This window comes from Delphinus delphis, chromosome 1, assembly GCF_949987515.2.
Source record: "Delphinus delphis chromosome 1, mDelDel1.2, whole genome shotgun sequence".
Taxonomy (NCBI): domain Eukaryota; kingdom Metazoa; phylum Chordata; class Mammalia; order Artiodactyla; family Delphinidae; genus Delphinus; species Delphinus delphis.
This window is the reverse complement of record NC_082683.1, coordinates 128652255-128668565: the sequence shown is the minus strand read 5'-3', so window position 1 is coordinate 128668565 and position 16311 is coordinate 128652255. Positions and strand designations below refer to the sequence as shown.

At 37.2% G+C, this 16311-nt stretch overlaps 1 long non-coding RNA gene across 1 annotated transcript in view; it reads right to left on the bottom strand.

The window, feature by feature from the left end:
• Positions 1 to 16311, bottom strand: part of LOC132423631 (uncharacterized) — a 149419-nt gene that overhangs the window by 12027 nt on the left and 121081 nt on the right. Inside the window, exon 3 of the long non-coding RNA XR_009519021.1 lies at positions 7862 to 7916. This is a non-coding gene — a long non-coding RNA (uncharacterized lncRNA). The remainder of the gene's footprint in view (positions 1 to 7861; positions 7917 to 16311) is intronic.

The following is a 16311-nucleotide window of genomic DNA, read 5'->3' as shown; positions in this document are numbered from 1 at the left end:
TCTTGCATATGTATATTTTCTCAGGAGATTAAAGTTATATAACTTATATTTATGGAAACTTGGTGATATTGATTGTTGTTGAGTTATAAGCAGTAGTGTGCTGGAGTGGACCAGTACTAGTTCATAAGAAGTGATGGTTAAATTTTCACAAATTATACAATCTGGTTGTTAAATACAGTCATCCTTGAAATTGGCCATGGTGGGACTATTTATACCATGGGAACTGGCAAATGCTACAAATCAGGGCTTTTCTTTTTGGAACACCCATTCACCAGTACACCACTGCTTGTAAAACTCTCCTTCTTAATAACTCCTCTTGGCTTCTGCGTCATTCCTGGGACAATCAAGGCAGACAAGGGAGAAAGTGAAATTGTCATACTCCTAGCAAAAGCCCCACACATCAGTGATTTCTCAGGGTAAGCAGAGGTCTCTGCAGTTGCAACCAGAAAGACAGCTACCGACAGATGACCTTTAAATTTCCCTAGTGTTGTAATTTCAGGTTTCGCTTTCAATGTATACTGTTTCCTTGTTTCTTCAAACAGTTGTTTACATTTTAAACCTATAATAAAGTATATGTTGGTAAGTCATCTGTAGCTGATTTATCTGTGGGTTATCAGACTAGAGTTTTTGATCCAGAGAATATGAGGGTGCATCAAAGAAATTCTGGCCCATATGAAACACTGCTTTTTAAATTTATTTTTAGAAGTTTTTAAATTGAGGTATAGTTGATGTACAATGTTATATTAGTTTTAGGTATACAACATAGTGATTCAAAATTTTTATATATTATACTCCATTTAAAGTTATTATAAAATATTGGTTATATTCCCTGTGCTGTACAATATATCCTTGTAGCTTATTTTATACATAGTAGTTTGTACCTTGTAGCTTATTTATTTTATACATAGTAGTTTGTACCTCTTAATCCCCTACCCCTATCTTGCTCCTCTCCCTTCCCTCTCCCCACTGGTAACCAATAGTTTGTTCTCTGTATCTGTGAGTCTGTTTCTGTTTTGTTATATGTTTGCTTTATTTTTTAGATTTTACATGTGAGTGACAACATACAGTATTTGGCTTTCTCTGACATTTCACTAAGCATAATGGTCTATCTACATTGTTTCAAATGGCATTATTTCATCCTTTTTTATGTCAGTAATATTCCATTGTATATCTAAATTACATCTTTATCCACTTATCTGTTGATGGACACTTGAGTCGCTTCCATATCCTGGCTATTGTAAATAATGCTATGAACACTGGGGTGCATGTATGTTTTCAATTAGTGTTTTTGTTTCTTTGGATATATACCCAGGAGAGGGATTGCTGGATCATATGGTAGTTCTATTTTTAGTTTTTTTGAGGAACCTCCATACTGTTCTCCATAGTGGCTGCACCAATTTACATTCCCACCAACAGTGTAGGAGGGTTCACTGTTCTGAAAAGTTAGACTTAAGAAAATTGTTAGAAATGAATATAAAACATTTTTTTCAATTTCTTGATAGTCAAGAAAAATTAAAGTAGCATGAAGGAACTAGTTCAATTTTTTTTTTTAAACACACAGTGCTGGGCTCTAAGCAGACTCTGTCTACATATCCACAATGAATGCTCTAGATAGCAAAATGCAGACTCTTCCATTCATTTTATTTTAATCATCTACTGATTTCTATCAGCAGTTAACAGCTTTAAGGAGTTCCACACAATTTGGTTGAGCTGTCGCTCCAAGACACATAGCAGTATTGGTGAATCTCATTATATTGCTTGGGAAAGTAGACTACAGGGTTTATGTGACCTGCTCAAAGAACTCAGAAAGCGTTGGGCAATAGAAAAATGAAAATTCATTTTTTAGGGCCCATTAGATTAAACCAACTTTCTCATTGCTTCAATTGCATAATCAGGGTGGGAATCTCTGTTTTCAGCCTTCAGGGTGATTGTTTCCACCCAGCTTTGGTGTTGTCCAGGGACATCATGTGGGGCAGGGTGGGGGGAGGGTGGAGCAGAGATATTTTTCGCACAGGGCCTCAATACAGAGTCTGAGTTGGACTGAGCTGTACTGGTGAATTTAAGTTTCTTAGAATGGAAGATGAAGAGAGCCTCTTCATCTTCCCTACCTGCTTTCAGGTTGAACCTCTTATCTAATGGGCTAGTCTCTGAGAGGAATCTGGTGGCCAGAGACTAGGGTCTGACAGTGCCTGGACCTTGGTTCTTATTGTCTGTTGAATGAACAAACAAATGAATCACAGATATGAGTGTTGGTGTGAATTTAACGTTATCATGTGTACTCTGCATGACAGAATCCAATGGGCAGCCTTCAAGCTCCTTTTTTTACTGTCTCCCATCCCATCACCTACAGTTCTCAAGTACTGTCCTTCTTCCCCATCAAAACCTGTTCTCCAAACTAATGGTTACCAAGGGCAGCAGGGAGATGTGGGACGAATTGGGAGATGAGGATTGACATATATACACTACTATGTATAAAATAGATAACTAATGAGAACCTATTGTTTAGCACAGGGAACCGTACTCAGTGATCTTTGGTGACCTAAATGGGAAGGAAATCTAAAAAAGAGCAGATATATGTATACATATAACTGATTCACTTTGCTGTACCACAGAAACCAACACAACACTGTAAAGCAACTATACTCCAATAAAAGTTAAAAAAAAAAAAAAGCACCCTGTTCTCAGGAACATTGTTAAAGTAATTATGGAAAAGAAAAGAACCTTGTAAATTAACTTGCAAAAGGGTAAATAGTCAATAAACTACCTTGTCTTGCATTTCTCGAACAGGACAAAATCCTATTTGGTTTAAGCCTTGCTGGGCAGATGCACCAAGAAGCAACTGTCTTTACACTACTAAGACAAAACAATTTGTTCAGTGATCAATAGTGGAGTTTTTCAAACTGAGGCCTATGGACTCTATATCAGATTCACCCAGTACGCTTGGAAAAAAAAAAAAGATCCCCAGGCCCCACTCATATTCCAATGAATAAATGTTTCTAGGAGTGAGGCCTAGGAATCAAATTTTTAATGAGCTCTGACCCATAGGTGATTCTTATGTACACTACAGTTTAAGAACCACTGCTTCACGGCATACAACTTTGAATCTCAGCTGAATATTTCTCCAAGTAAAGACAATCAAAGCTTCTAAACAAATAAAAATTTAAAAAGCAGAACAAAAAACCAAAGTTAGTGTTGTCCATGAGACTTACCATAATCCATCTCTCATCACAAAAGCAAATGGCCTTCTATCTTCTATTTGAGTCTGAAAAACAGTCATGCTCTTCACTTTTCATAACCTAGTGACAACTTTGCCACTTGAGTGCTGGCAGTCTATGGCATATTAGCCTTGCCACAATCAATATTACATTATTTACCTGTATGCTGTCAACTCTCAAATTTTTATCTCTAGCCCAAGTTGTTCTCCTTTATTTCAGACTTGTAAATTCACTTGTCTAGTCAATAATTTCACATTGGAGGTACAATGGACATCTTAAATTCAACTTTCCCAAAGTGAATCTTTTAATGTTTCCTCAAACCAGCTTTTCTTGAAGCCCTCCTCATTTCAATCATATTGCATGAGCCAAAAACCTTTGAGCCATAGAGTCATTCTTGACTTCTGTTTTTCACCCATTTAAGGAAATCATATTGTCTTTACTTTCAAAGAGAATCTGACCTCTTTTCTGCTATGGCTCTTGTTTGTGGACCAAGATTATTTCAGTAGCTTCATAACTAGTTACTCTGCTTCTACTTTTGAAGTCAGACATACTTTTTCAAAATCCCAGTTTTGCTGTTATCACTTATTTGGGTCTTGGACAAATTACTTGCCCTCTCTGAGACTCAGTTTCTTGTTTGTTTTGTTTATCCAATGTCTGATGCATAGTTGGAGCTTAATATTTGTTGAATCCAGGAATAAAATAAAATAAGTTTAAAATACCAATTAATATATGAAAGGTTTCTGATACATAGTGATACTAAAATGGTGGCTGCCATTGATTTCATTTTTATTAAAGAGTTGGATTTATTCCTAAGTTTTTAAACTGCCACTTCTCAAGTTGACCTGTTAATTTAACATCTATCTTATTCTCTTTCCTCCCCAAGAAAAGGTAAGCCCCAAGATAAAAGCACTTTATTTATTCAATGCTGTATCACCAGCACCTAAAATAGTGCTTGGAATTGAAAGAACGCAACAAATATTGAAATGAATGAACAAAAAAGATGGGATGCTGGTTCTTGGTTAGAATGACCAGCAAGATATGAGATACATATGCTGCAAACAACCTCTCAAAATAGTCTAATGTCCATTCCTCTAGGTTTTTAAAAACTCTAAGTAAAACAATGCATGGAAAATTGTAAGTATTTATGTATATAACAAGTGCTCCATAAAACTGGCTACCACAGTAAGAAAGAGAAGCAAAATGACATGTGACTGGTCATCTCCGCTTGGTCCACAATATGCAAAGAACCTGGTTTATGTGGCTTGTGTAGCTCCCATGCCCCGAGGGATGCTTGGTGCCCAGATGGCAGTCGTGGGCGATTACCTCCATGATTACCATGCTAACTGGAGAGCAAGGGCTGTGACTGCTGTGTCCCCAGCTCTATTGCTAGCCTGGCACATAATCAACGAACACAGATTGCTTGTTGAGTAAGTGCTTGCTGATGTGTCTTGTTATTAAGCAATTAGAGGGTCTGATGCCACCATACCTCCTCAGGTGTGTCCCCTTAGCTTCCTAAGAATCTAGGGGTAGGGGATTAAGAGGTACAAACTATTATCTATAAAATAATCTACAAGGATGTATTGTATAGCTCAGGGAACATAGCCAATATTTTATAATAACTATACGTGGAGCATAACTTTTAAAAATTGTGAATCACTGTGCTATATACCTATAACTTATTTAATATTGTACATCAACTATACTTCAATAAAAAATTTTTTAAAAAACTGGCTACCACATACCACCATCAGCATCATGAAAGTCATTTCATTATCCTTGTTTTCCTAGGAAGCAGTATTCTAGAGCACATTAGCTTGCTTTACTATAGTAATGCTTTCACCAAATTTTAAGGTAAGCTTGTGCCTTTGGCCTTTATTAAATATATTTATTAGAAACAGCCATGTGTATCTTCTCAAAAAATGGCTCTTAGAACCATGTTTTTTATGTTACGTATCATCCTTTGTGGCAAACACGTTCAGGAAAACTGATCTCTCATGAACTTGAAGCCATATCTCTATGGGAATTTTTTCCCACATATTTCTATTGAGCAATAAAGAGTTCAGTAATATGTGAGATTTTAGAATCCACACATTTTTCCTCTGCAAAGGCATTATAAATCTCTAGAACCTTGATTTGTTATTAACTACTTCACACGAATATTTTTGGAAACATGAACTGTGGTTTCTGGGCACAGACTTTGACAGATGCCACCTTAAGTGGTGAGTTGCTTCCTCAACAAGGCTTTTCAGAGTGGTTATTTCAGAGTGGTGAAATTACCATGTCTGAAGTCCAGGATCCAGGTTTTTAGGTCTAGAAACTGTATTTTAACAAAGTCTTATTAGAGTTTATACATCTCTCAGGGACTGCATAACCAAACTCTTAAGAGAGTAAGATTTAAACTAAGGTAGAAGTTTATTGGTCAGCACGTTCTCTTCCTGAAGGAAGCATTGTATGGTAATTCAAATTATAACCAGAAGGTTATTGGCAGGCATGGAATCCAAGTCAGGGTGGTTAGGTAGGGGATTCAAATGAATAATGGCCTAAGATACAAAATGCCTCTTTTACTTATTGAACAAATATTTCCTGAGGCCAAGTATATCTCAGAAATTATACCAGAGGGGAAACTAAATGAAAAGATATAATGCCTGTCCTCAAGCAGTTTAGAATTTAGCTGAGAAACATGTATGTAAACAAATGATCAGAGGACTGTATATATGGTAATTAATGTGAGTAAATTAGTCCATGGAAGAGATGAAGGAGAACCTGAACAAGGACAGTGGCATTGGTGATGAGACTGAGAGAAAAATTTATGACATAGACTCACCAGACTGTAGTGATTGTGGTAGGTACCACCGGGGTTTCTGCCAAAGTCATAATGGTTTCCTTATCAGACTTCTTTAACCACAGGGGTGGGTTTCAGCAGCCTCATTTTCACCATGTGAGCCCATTCTCTTAGCCAGTGTTGACTTGTCTGGAATTAACTGCCCTGGCATGATCTCTTGACTGGAGAAGATAAAAATTTGATAGCTATGTGATAGCCCATCTTCCTCCTATAGAGTGGACTGAGAAGCAGAGAGACCCAATCTGGCTGAGACAGAAGAATGAAAGGGGTACACAGAGAGAAGCAGAAATGAAAAATGGAAAGAAACGCCACTGAACTGCTCTTGACCCATAAGGCCCAGCTATGTTCTTACCCCTGGATTCTGTAAGAATCACTGCAGCTCTATGACAAATTCCCTTTTACTTTTCCCCACTCAGCTACCTTAAGTTTTCTTCTCCTAATTGAAATCAGAGTCTTAACTAGTAACGCGATCAATTTAAGGTGAGGGATAAAGAAGAAGGAAGGACCTTGCTCGACAAAGTGAGGAAGATGGTGATGCTTTCATGGTAGGGGATATGGAAGGAGGAACTAGAGAAAGTTTGGGATGGATGAGATAATGAGTTCAGTTTTATAAATGTATGATTTGAGATGTCTGTAGAATATCCCAGTGGGCATTACTAGTATATAGCTGGAACTCAGGAAGAGTCACATGAGATGGGATTAATATTTGAAAGTCAACAGCCTTTAGAATAAAGTCAATGATGTGGATAAAATAACTATAGAGAGGGTTTAGAGAGGGAGCAAACGACTGAGACCCGGTGAGCACCAACAGTTGAAGACAGGCATAGCAAAGGAATCCTATAGAGTAACAGCCAGAGACAAAGGAGGTCAACTGGAAGAAAAGCAGGCCTAAAAGACTGAGAATGAGGGTGTGGTCAGTGATGTTAGAGGCTGCAAGAAGTCAAATACTACGAAGATTGATAATTGCTCATTAGACTCCACCGGTAAGTAGTTGCTGGTGTCATCAGCAAGGTCATTTTCAATGGCGTAATGGGAGAAGAATCCAGATTTCAAGGACTGAAGAACAAATGGGAAGAATAGCGCCAGATGAGGAGTTAATGGAACCTGAAACAATATGTTATACTACTTTTTGTAGAAACTTGTTTGTAAAGTAAAAAGAGTTGTGGAATGGTATAGGGTGGGTAATCTCAGGGCAAAGGGAAAGAAAGAGGCATCTATCTGGTAAGCAGACTACATGTTAATGTTGGTCAGTCAGGGTACCCTCTTCCCAGCAGAAGCAAGCCTTGTGCAATAAAATGAGTTGGGCAAATCCAATGCCCTTTCGTAGGAATTTGATCTAGAACATACAAGGAAAAAGTACCATTTAGCAGTGGAGAAGTTAAATGATGCCATGGAACTGTTGACAGGAAGAATAGAGCTAATGTAAAAGGAAAAGCAGGTGCTGCCATGAACAGGAGGGAGGGAGGGAGGGAGGGAGAGAGAGACCATGAAACTTGTTGGAAAGAAAAAGTTGAAAACAGTCAATGCCCAGAGATGCTTCAGTTTCTGATATAATTTCAGTTCCTGTTCTGGGCCTTGTAAATCATTTTAACAAACCATTTTTTTTCCTTGAGTTAGTGTAAGTGGATCTGTTTCCTTTCAACAAAGTAAGGTCCATCAACTAAGTTGTCTTTTCAAGATGTTTTTAAAAACATCTGTTATTTTCTAGGCTGTATCATCACAGGGGAGGCAAATGAGTACTGTGGTTCAGAGATGGGTTTAGATTTAGATAGACCTGAATTTAAATCCTCACTCTGCTACTTACACTTTGTGTGAGCTTGAGCACTTTGCGTAACTTCTCTGGGTCCAGGTGTTCTCATCTGTAAAGAAATAATAATTATTTCTACCGCATAGTATAATTTAAGGATTAAAATAAAAGAATGCACACACACACAAAACTCACCTCAGTGTCTGGCAATAGAAAGTTAAATAGATGCCAATTATATTTGTGTTATTATCAGTTTATAATTAGTTTTGTTAGGCAGCCTTTCTCTATCTTAAATATCTTTTTTAGTTTCAGTGAGTTCCTTCTAGCAACTAAGTACATATTCAGCTTCTTCAGACGTTATATATTTGCATATTGATATGTGAATGCTGCTTGGAATAATGAATACTGAAAAGCTTTAATCTGTGTGGCTTATTCTTACTAGCTGCCTTGTCTTAGATCTTCTCTAGAAACATAGTTAAATGGAGAATACACTTTATTTAAATACATTTTATTTAAGTTGCAAACATAATAGTGATTTTATCGTATATAAAGATCTAATTATTCATTCACTAATTCATTCATTTATTCCACAAATATATGTCAAGGTTTTTCTAGGTACAAAGTGCAGTTAGGTGCTATAGACAATGTGAAACTTTGTAAGACATTGTGATTTAAGAAGCTATATCTAGTAAGAGAGATAGATGGATTCACAGAATTATAGAGCTAAAAGGTACCTCATACAAAGAAAATCAATCCCCAATCTGTCATTTACAAATGGGGAAGCTGAGACACAGTGAGGTTAAGAAGTAATTCAGGAATTCAAATCTGGATTGTCCAAATCCCAGCCCAGTTCTTTTTTCAATTAGATCATCCAATACAATAACGAATGAAGCAAGTGCTATGATAAGCATAGGGCTATAATAAAGGATAACACATTCTAGCCAAATGAGAGAAGGGGGAAGAATTTTAATTCATGTGTGATGAAAGAGTAGGAGGCAGGCCTACAGGCAGAGGGTGAAGTGTGAGCAAAGGCACAGGGTGCGGAAGACAGTGTGTGTGGTCCCCTGCTGGTGAAGGTGATAGGTGGAGATAAGAGACGGGAGCTGACACTGAACAAAAAGGAAACCACATCCCAAGCAGCTGTAGTGCTATTTCAAGGAATCTCTGCTTTACTATTTAGGGGCTTTTTGTTTTTTTATTTTAGAAATTTATGGCTTGATGGGACCTTTTTCAGAGAAGGTAGCTAAGGTAGTTCAGGTAGCATGGTGAAAGGTGGGTGGGAGGGGCAGAGCAAGACCACCTAAAAGGCTAATGAGATAGCCCCAGTGAGGCGTGATCTATAGTGGCAGAAGCAACAGAGAGGAGAGGAGCTCAGACAGAAAAGCAATAGTAAGAAAACATGGATCTTGAAGAAGAAGACATGGTTATAAGAACAATGATTTTAGTTATGACTGAAACAACCATCTCAGTATTTTAGATACTCCGTTTTAGCAACAAATGGATAGAATTATTTTCACTAAAATAATCAGATGCACTTTGAAATTTTGGTAGTTTAAATAACATAACAAAATATTTCATCAAGCCTTCCTACTAAAACCTGGAATCAGACAAGGATGTCCATTCACACCACTTCTATTCAGCATAGCATTGGTAGTCCTAGCTAGCAATCAGGCAAGAAAAAGAAATAAAAGTCATCCAAATTGGAAGGGAAGAGGTAAAATGGTGATTATATGCAGATGACATGATACTGTATACAGAAAACCCTAAAGACTCCTCACAAAAACTACTAGTACTGATAAACGAATTCAGCAAGGTAGCAGGATACAAGATTAACATACAGAAATCTGTTGCATTTCTTTACACTAACAATAAAAATATCAGAAAGGGAAAGTAAAAAAACAATTTCTTGTAAAATCACATTAAAAAATATCTAGCAATAATCCTGACCAAGGAGGTGAAAGAACTATATGCTGGGAACTATAAAACATGAAAAAAGGAAACTGAAGATGATTCAAAGAAATGTAAAGATATCCCATGCTCTTGGATTGGAAGAATGATGCCATTCTGACTGGTGTGAGGTTGTACCTCATTGTAGTTTTGATTTGCATTTCTCTAATAATTAGTGATGTTAAGCATGCTTTTCATGTGACATCTCTATGTCTTTTTGAAGAAATGTCTATTTAAGTCTTCTGCCCGTTTTTTGATTGGGTTGTTTGTGTTTGCTTGTTATTAAGTTGTATAAGCTGTTTGTGTATTTTTGAAATTAAGCCCTTGTTGGTCACATAATTTGCTAATGTTTTCTCCCAGTCCGTGGGTTGTCTTTTCATTTTGTTTATGGTTTCCTTTGCTGTGAAAAAGCTTATAAGTTTGATTAGGTCCCATTTGTTTATTTTTGCTTTTATTTCTATTGCCTTGGGAGACTGCCCTAAGAAAACATTGGTATGATTTATGTCAGAGAATGTTTTGCCTATGTTCTCTTCTAGGGGTTTTATGGTGTTGTGTCTTTTATTTACGTCTTTAAGCCAGTTTGAGTTTATTTTTGTGTATGGTGTGAGGGAGTGTTGTAATTTCATTGATTTACATGTGGCTGTCCAGTTTTCCCAATACCAATTGAAGAGATTGTCTTTTCTCCATTGTATATTCTTGCCTTCTTTAATGAAGATTAATTGACTGTAGGTGTGTGGATTTATTCCTAGGCTGTCTATTCTGTTCCATTGATCCATATGTCTGTTTTTGTGTCAATACCACACTGTTTTGACTACTGTAGGTTTGCAGTATTGTCTGAAGTCTGGGAGGGTTATGCTTCCAGCTTTGTTCTTTTTCCTCAGGATTACTTTGGCAATTCTTTTACAGTTCCCTAAAATTTATTAATTCCATAAATTTTATGGTTCTGTATAAATTTTAGGAATATTTCTTCTAGTACTCTGAAAAATGTCACGGGTAATTTGACAGAGATTGCATTAAATCTGTAGATTGCTTTGGGTAGTATGGCCATTTTAACAATATTAATTCTTCCAATCCAAGAGCATGGGATATCTTTACATTTCTTTGTATCATCTTCAGTTTCCTTTTTTCATAAGTTTTATAGTTCCCAGCATATAATTCTTTCACCTCCTTGGTCAGGATTATTCCTAGATATTTTTTAATGTGATTTTAAAAGAAATTGTTTTTTTACGTTCCCTTTCTGATATTTTTATTGCTAGTGTAAAGAAATGTAACAGATTTCTGTATGTTAATCTTGTATCCTGCTACCTTGCTGAATTCATTTATCAGTACTAGTAGTTTTTGTGAGGAGTCTTTAGGGTTTTCTGTATACAGTATCATGTCATCTGCATATAATCACCATATAGTTCACCAAAATCAACTATATTTCAATAAAAATTTTACAAAAGTATTTCTTCAAAATCACTTAACAAGCCTGACACCTGGCCAGAGCACCAAGACCCTGTGAGCAACACGGCAGAATTTACTGGGTACAGTGAAAGCAGTGCTCAGAGGGAAATGGGCAGTTGTAAACACCTTGGATGAGCTCAACCATAGACTGGTCACAGCTGAGGAAAGAGTCAATGAGCTTGAATACAGGTCAGAATTTCCCAAACTGTAGAGGACCAGTGGTAACAACTATCCAAAAACCAGCAGACTACTCCCGGACACCAGCAAGCATTTATTTATTCCTTTACCACGGGGTCACCTGCAGGCATAGCAAAGATCAATAAAACTAAAAGCTGGTTCTTTGACAAGATAAACAAAATTGATAAACAATTAACCAGACTCATCAAGAAAAAAAGGGAGAAGACTCAAATCAACAGAATTAGAAATGAAAAAGGAGAAGTAACACATGACACGGCAGAAATACAAAGGATCATGAGAGATTACTACAAGCAACTATATGCCAATAAAATGGACAACCTGGAAGAAATGGACAAATTCTTAGAAAAGCACAACCTCCCGAGACTAAACCAGGAAGAAATAGAAAATATAAACAGATCAATCACAAGCACTGAATTTGAAAATGTGGTTAAAAATCTTCCAACAAAGAAAAGCCCAGGACCAGATGGCTTCACAGGCGAATTCTAGCAAACATTTAGAGAGGAGCTAACACCTATAGTGTTAAACTCTTCCAAAATATAGCACAGGCAGGAACACTCCCAAACTCATTCTTCAAGGCCACCATCACCCTGATACCAAAACCAGACAAAGGTGTCACAAAAAAAGAAAACTACAGGCCAATATCACTGATGAACATAGAAGCAAAAATCCTCAACAAAAGACTTAGCAAACAGAATCCAACAGCACATTAAAAGGATCATACACCATGATCAAGTGGGGTTTATCCAAGGAATGCAAGGATTCTTCAATATACGCCAATCAATTGATGTGATATACCATATTAACAAATTGAAGGATAAAAACCATATGATCATCTCAATAGGTGCAGAAAAAGCTTTCGACAAAATTCAACACCCATTTACGACAAAAATCCTCCAGAAAGTAGGCATAGAGGGAACTTACCTCAACATAACAAAGGCCATATATGACAAACCCACAGCCAACATCATTCTCAATGATGAAAAACTGAAACCATTTCCACTAAGATCAGGAACAAGACAAGGTTGTCCACACTCACCACTATTATTAAACATAGTTTTGGAAGTTTTAGCCAGAGCAATCAGAGAAGAAAAAGAAATAAAAGGAATCCAAATCAGAAAAGAAGATGTAAAACCATCATTGTTTGCAGATGACATGATACTATACACAGAGAATCCTAAAGATACTACCAGAAAACTATTAGAGCTAAGCAATGAATTTTGTAAAGTAGCAGGATACAAAATTAACGCACAGAAATTTCTTGCGTTCCTATACACTAATGATGAAAAATATGAAAGAGAAATTAAGGAAACACTCCCATTTACCACTGCAACAAAAAGAATAAAATACCTAGGAATAAACCTACCTAAGGCAACAAAAGACCTGTATGCAGAAAACTGTAAGACACTGATGAAGGAAATTAAAGATGATACCAACAGATGGAGAGATATACTATGTTCTTGGATTGGAAGAATCAACATTGTGAAAATGACTATACTACCCAAAGCAATCTACAGATTCAATGCAATCCCTATCAAACTACCAATGGCATTTTTCACAGAGCTAGAATAAAAATGTCGCAATTTGTAGGGAAACACAAAAGACCCTGAATAGCCAAAGCAATCTTGAGAAAGAAAAATGGAGCTGGAGGAATCAGGCTCCCTGACTTCAGACTATACTACAAAACTACAGTAATCAAGATAGTATGGTACTGGCACAAAAACAGAAATATAGATCAATGGAACAGGATAGAAATTCCAGAGATAAACCCATGCACATATGGTCACCTTATCTTTCACAAAGGAGGCAAGAATATACGATGGAGAAAAGACAACCTCTTCAATAAGTGGTGCTGGGAAAACTGGACAGCTACATGTAAAAGAATGAAATTAGAACACTCCCTAACACCATACACACAAGTAAACTCAAAATGGATTAAATACCTAAATGCAAGGCCAGACACTCTAAAACTCTTACAGGAAAACAGAGGCAGAACACTCTATGACATAAATCATAGCAATATCCCTTTTGATCCACCTCCTAGAGAAATGGAAATAAAAACAAAAATAAACAAATGGGATATAATGAAACTTAAAAGCTTTTGCACAGCAAAGTTAACCATAAAGAAGATGAAAAGACAGCCCTCAGAATGGGAGAAAATATTTGCAAATGAAGTAACTGACAAAGGATTTATCTCCAAAATATACAAGCAGCCCATGTAGCTCAATATCATAAAAACAAACAACCCAATCCAAAAATGGGCAGAAGACCTAAATCGACATTTTTCCAAAGAAGATATACAGATTGCCAACAAACACATGAAAGAATGCTCAACATCACTAATCACTAGAGAAATGCAAATCAAAACTACAATGAGGTATCACCTCACACCAGTCAGAATGGTCATCAAAAAATCTACAAGCAATAAATTCTGGAGAGGGTGTGGAGAAAAGGGAACCCTCTTGCACTGTTGGTTGGAATGTAAATTGATACAGTCACTATGGAGAACAGTATGTAGGTTCCTTAAAAAACTAAAAATAGAACTACCATATGACCCAGCAATCCCACTACTTGGCATATACCCTGAGAAAACCATAATTCAAAAAGAGTCATGTAGTGGTATGGACTTACACATACTACCAAATGTAAAATAGACAGCTAGTGGGAAGCAGCCACATAGCACAGGGAGATCAGCTCAGTGCTTTGTGACCACCTAGAGGCATGGGAATAGGGAGGGTGGGAGGGAGACATAAGAGGGAGGAGATATGGGTATATATGTAGTATAGCTGATCACTTTGTTATAAAGCAGAAACTAACAAACCATTGTGAAGCCATTTTACTCCAATAAAGTTGTTTAAAAAAAAAAAAGTCATGTACCACAATGTTCATTGCAGCACTATTTACAATATCCAGGACATGGAAGCAATGTAAGTGTCCATCAACAGACGAATGGATAAAGAAGATGTGGCACATATATACAATGTGCCAATTGAATATTACTCAGCCATAAAAAGAAATGAAATTGAGTTATTTGTAGTGAGGTGGATGGACCTAGAGTCTGTCATACAGAGTGAAGTAAGTCAGAAAGAGAAAAACAAATGCCGTATGCTAAAAAAAAAAAAAAAAAAAAAAAAAGATTCTGAAGAACCTAGAGGTAGGACAGGAATAAAGATGCAGATGTAGGGACTTCCCTGGTGGCGCAGTGGTTGGGAGTCCGCCTGCCGATGCAGGGGACGCGGGTTCGTGCCCCGGTCCGGGAGGATCCCCCGTGCCGCTGAGCGGCTGGGCCCATGGGCCATGGCCGCTGGGCCTGCGCGTCTCGAACCTGTGCTCCGCGTCGGGAGAGGCCACAGCGGTTAAGAGGCCCGCGTATCGCAAAGAAAAAAAAAGATGCAGATGTAGAGAATGGCCTGAGGACACAGGGAGGGGGAAGGGTAAGCTGGGACGAAGTGAGAGAATGGCTTTGACATATATACACTACGAAATGTAAAATAGGTGGGTAGAGGGAAGCAGCCACCTAGCACAGGGAAATCAGGTCGGTGCTTTGTGACCACCTAGAGGGGTGGGATATGGAGGGTAGGAGGTAGACGCAAGAGCGAGGGGATATATATGGCGATATACGTATAGCTGATTCACTTTGTTGTACAGCAGAAACTAACACAACATTCTAAAGCTATTATACTCTAATAAAGATTTTAAACCAAAAAAAAGATCCACTCTCTAAGAAACTTTCAAATGTGCAATACAATATTATTAACTATAGTCACCATGCTTTATATTACTACTTCCTTAATCTGCAATGAGTTCATGACATCTTTAAGTCCTCCCTCTTTACCCAACCTTTCCCCTCTGCCTTCAAAGATATTTAAAAATTTCTACCTAGAAAAAACTCCCTTTGACCCTGCTACCAAGGCTAGCAATAGAGGAACTGAACTTTTTCAAACCATAGTCTACATGTACTTTGCCTCTATTTCCTTGTATTTCAATCATACATGGAGCTTGTGTTACACCTCTAACATCAAACTGAAAGTTAACGTCATCCATGATGTCTCAAATGACCTACTGTCAGTTCTCTTATTCTTTCGCTCCTTTATAGGATTAGTGTGATTGACTATATTCCTAAAACTCTCCCTGGCCTTTGACCTTCAAAATACCTTACTATCCTAGATTTTCCATGCTGCCCTCGTTTTTGTCTTGTCATTTCTCTTAAAATAAATTACAAGGTCCGATATGAGATTGGTTCTTTGTCTAACTCTCTAGCCTCATCTCTTTTCCATCTTGCATTTTATACTCATCATGCCAAATCTTTTTTTTTTTTTTTTTTTTTTGGTTTCTTGATAAGTTCTATTTGTCTTTGCTTGACTCTGTTCCTTGGGACATGATGTTCTATCCCACAGGAGTACTCAACCCACTTCCCCTTCATCTAGCTAACTCCTTACTCATCCCTTACACATCAGCTAAAACGTAAGTTCCTTAAGGAGGCCTTCTCCAAACTTTCAAGTAGGGCTCTCTGCTCTTTAATCTCAAAGATCCATGTCACAACATTTATATTATTTTATTGTTATTATCTCAACTGTCAGTCACTTCCATTAAGCTATAGGATTTGTAAAGATTTGGTCTATTGCTATATACTACCAGTGCTTGGCACATGTGATTATTCACTAGTAGTTGTTGAATGAATAGATGAATAAACGGATGAGTGGATATTCTCCATCATCTCTACTGATTACTCTTCTTCTTTTTCTCCTCTCATGTACAAAAATTGAGCTAGTTATGTCTCCTATAACTATTTCACAATATTGTGAGGATTAAATGAGGTAAGGTATATAAAATAACTTATTTATAAATTACAAAGAGATATGCTAGGATGTCACTTGCTATTATTACTGTTCCCTTATTAACAAGGCAGTCTATCATCT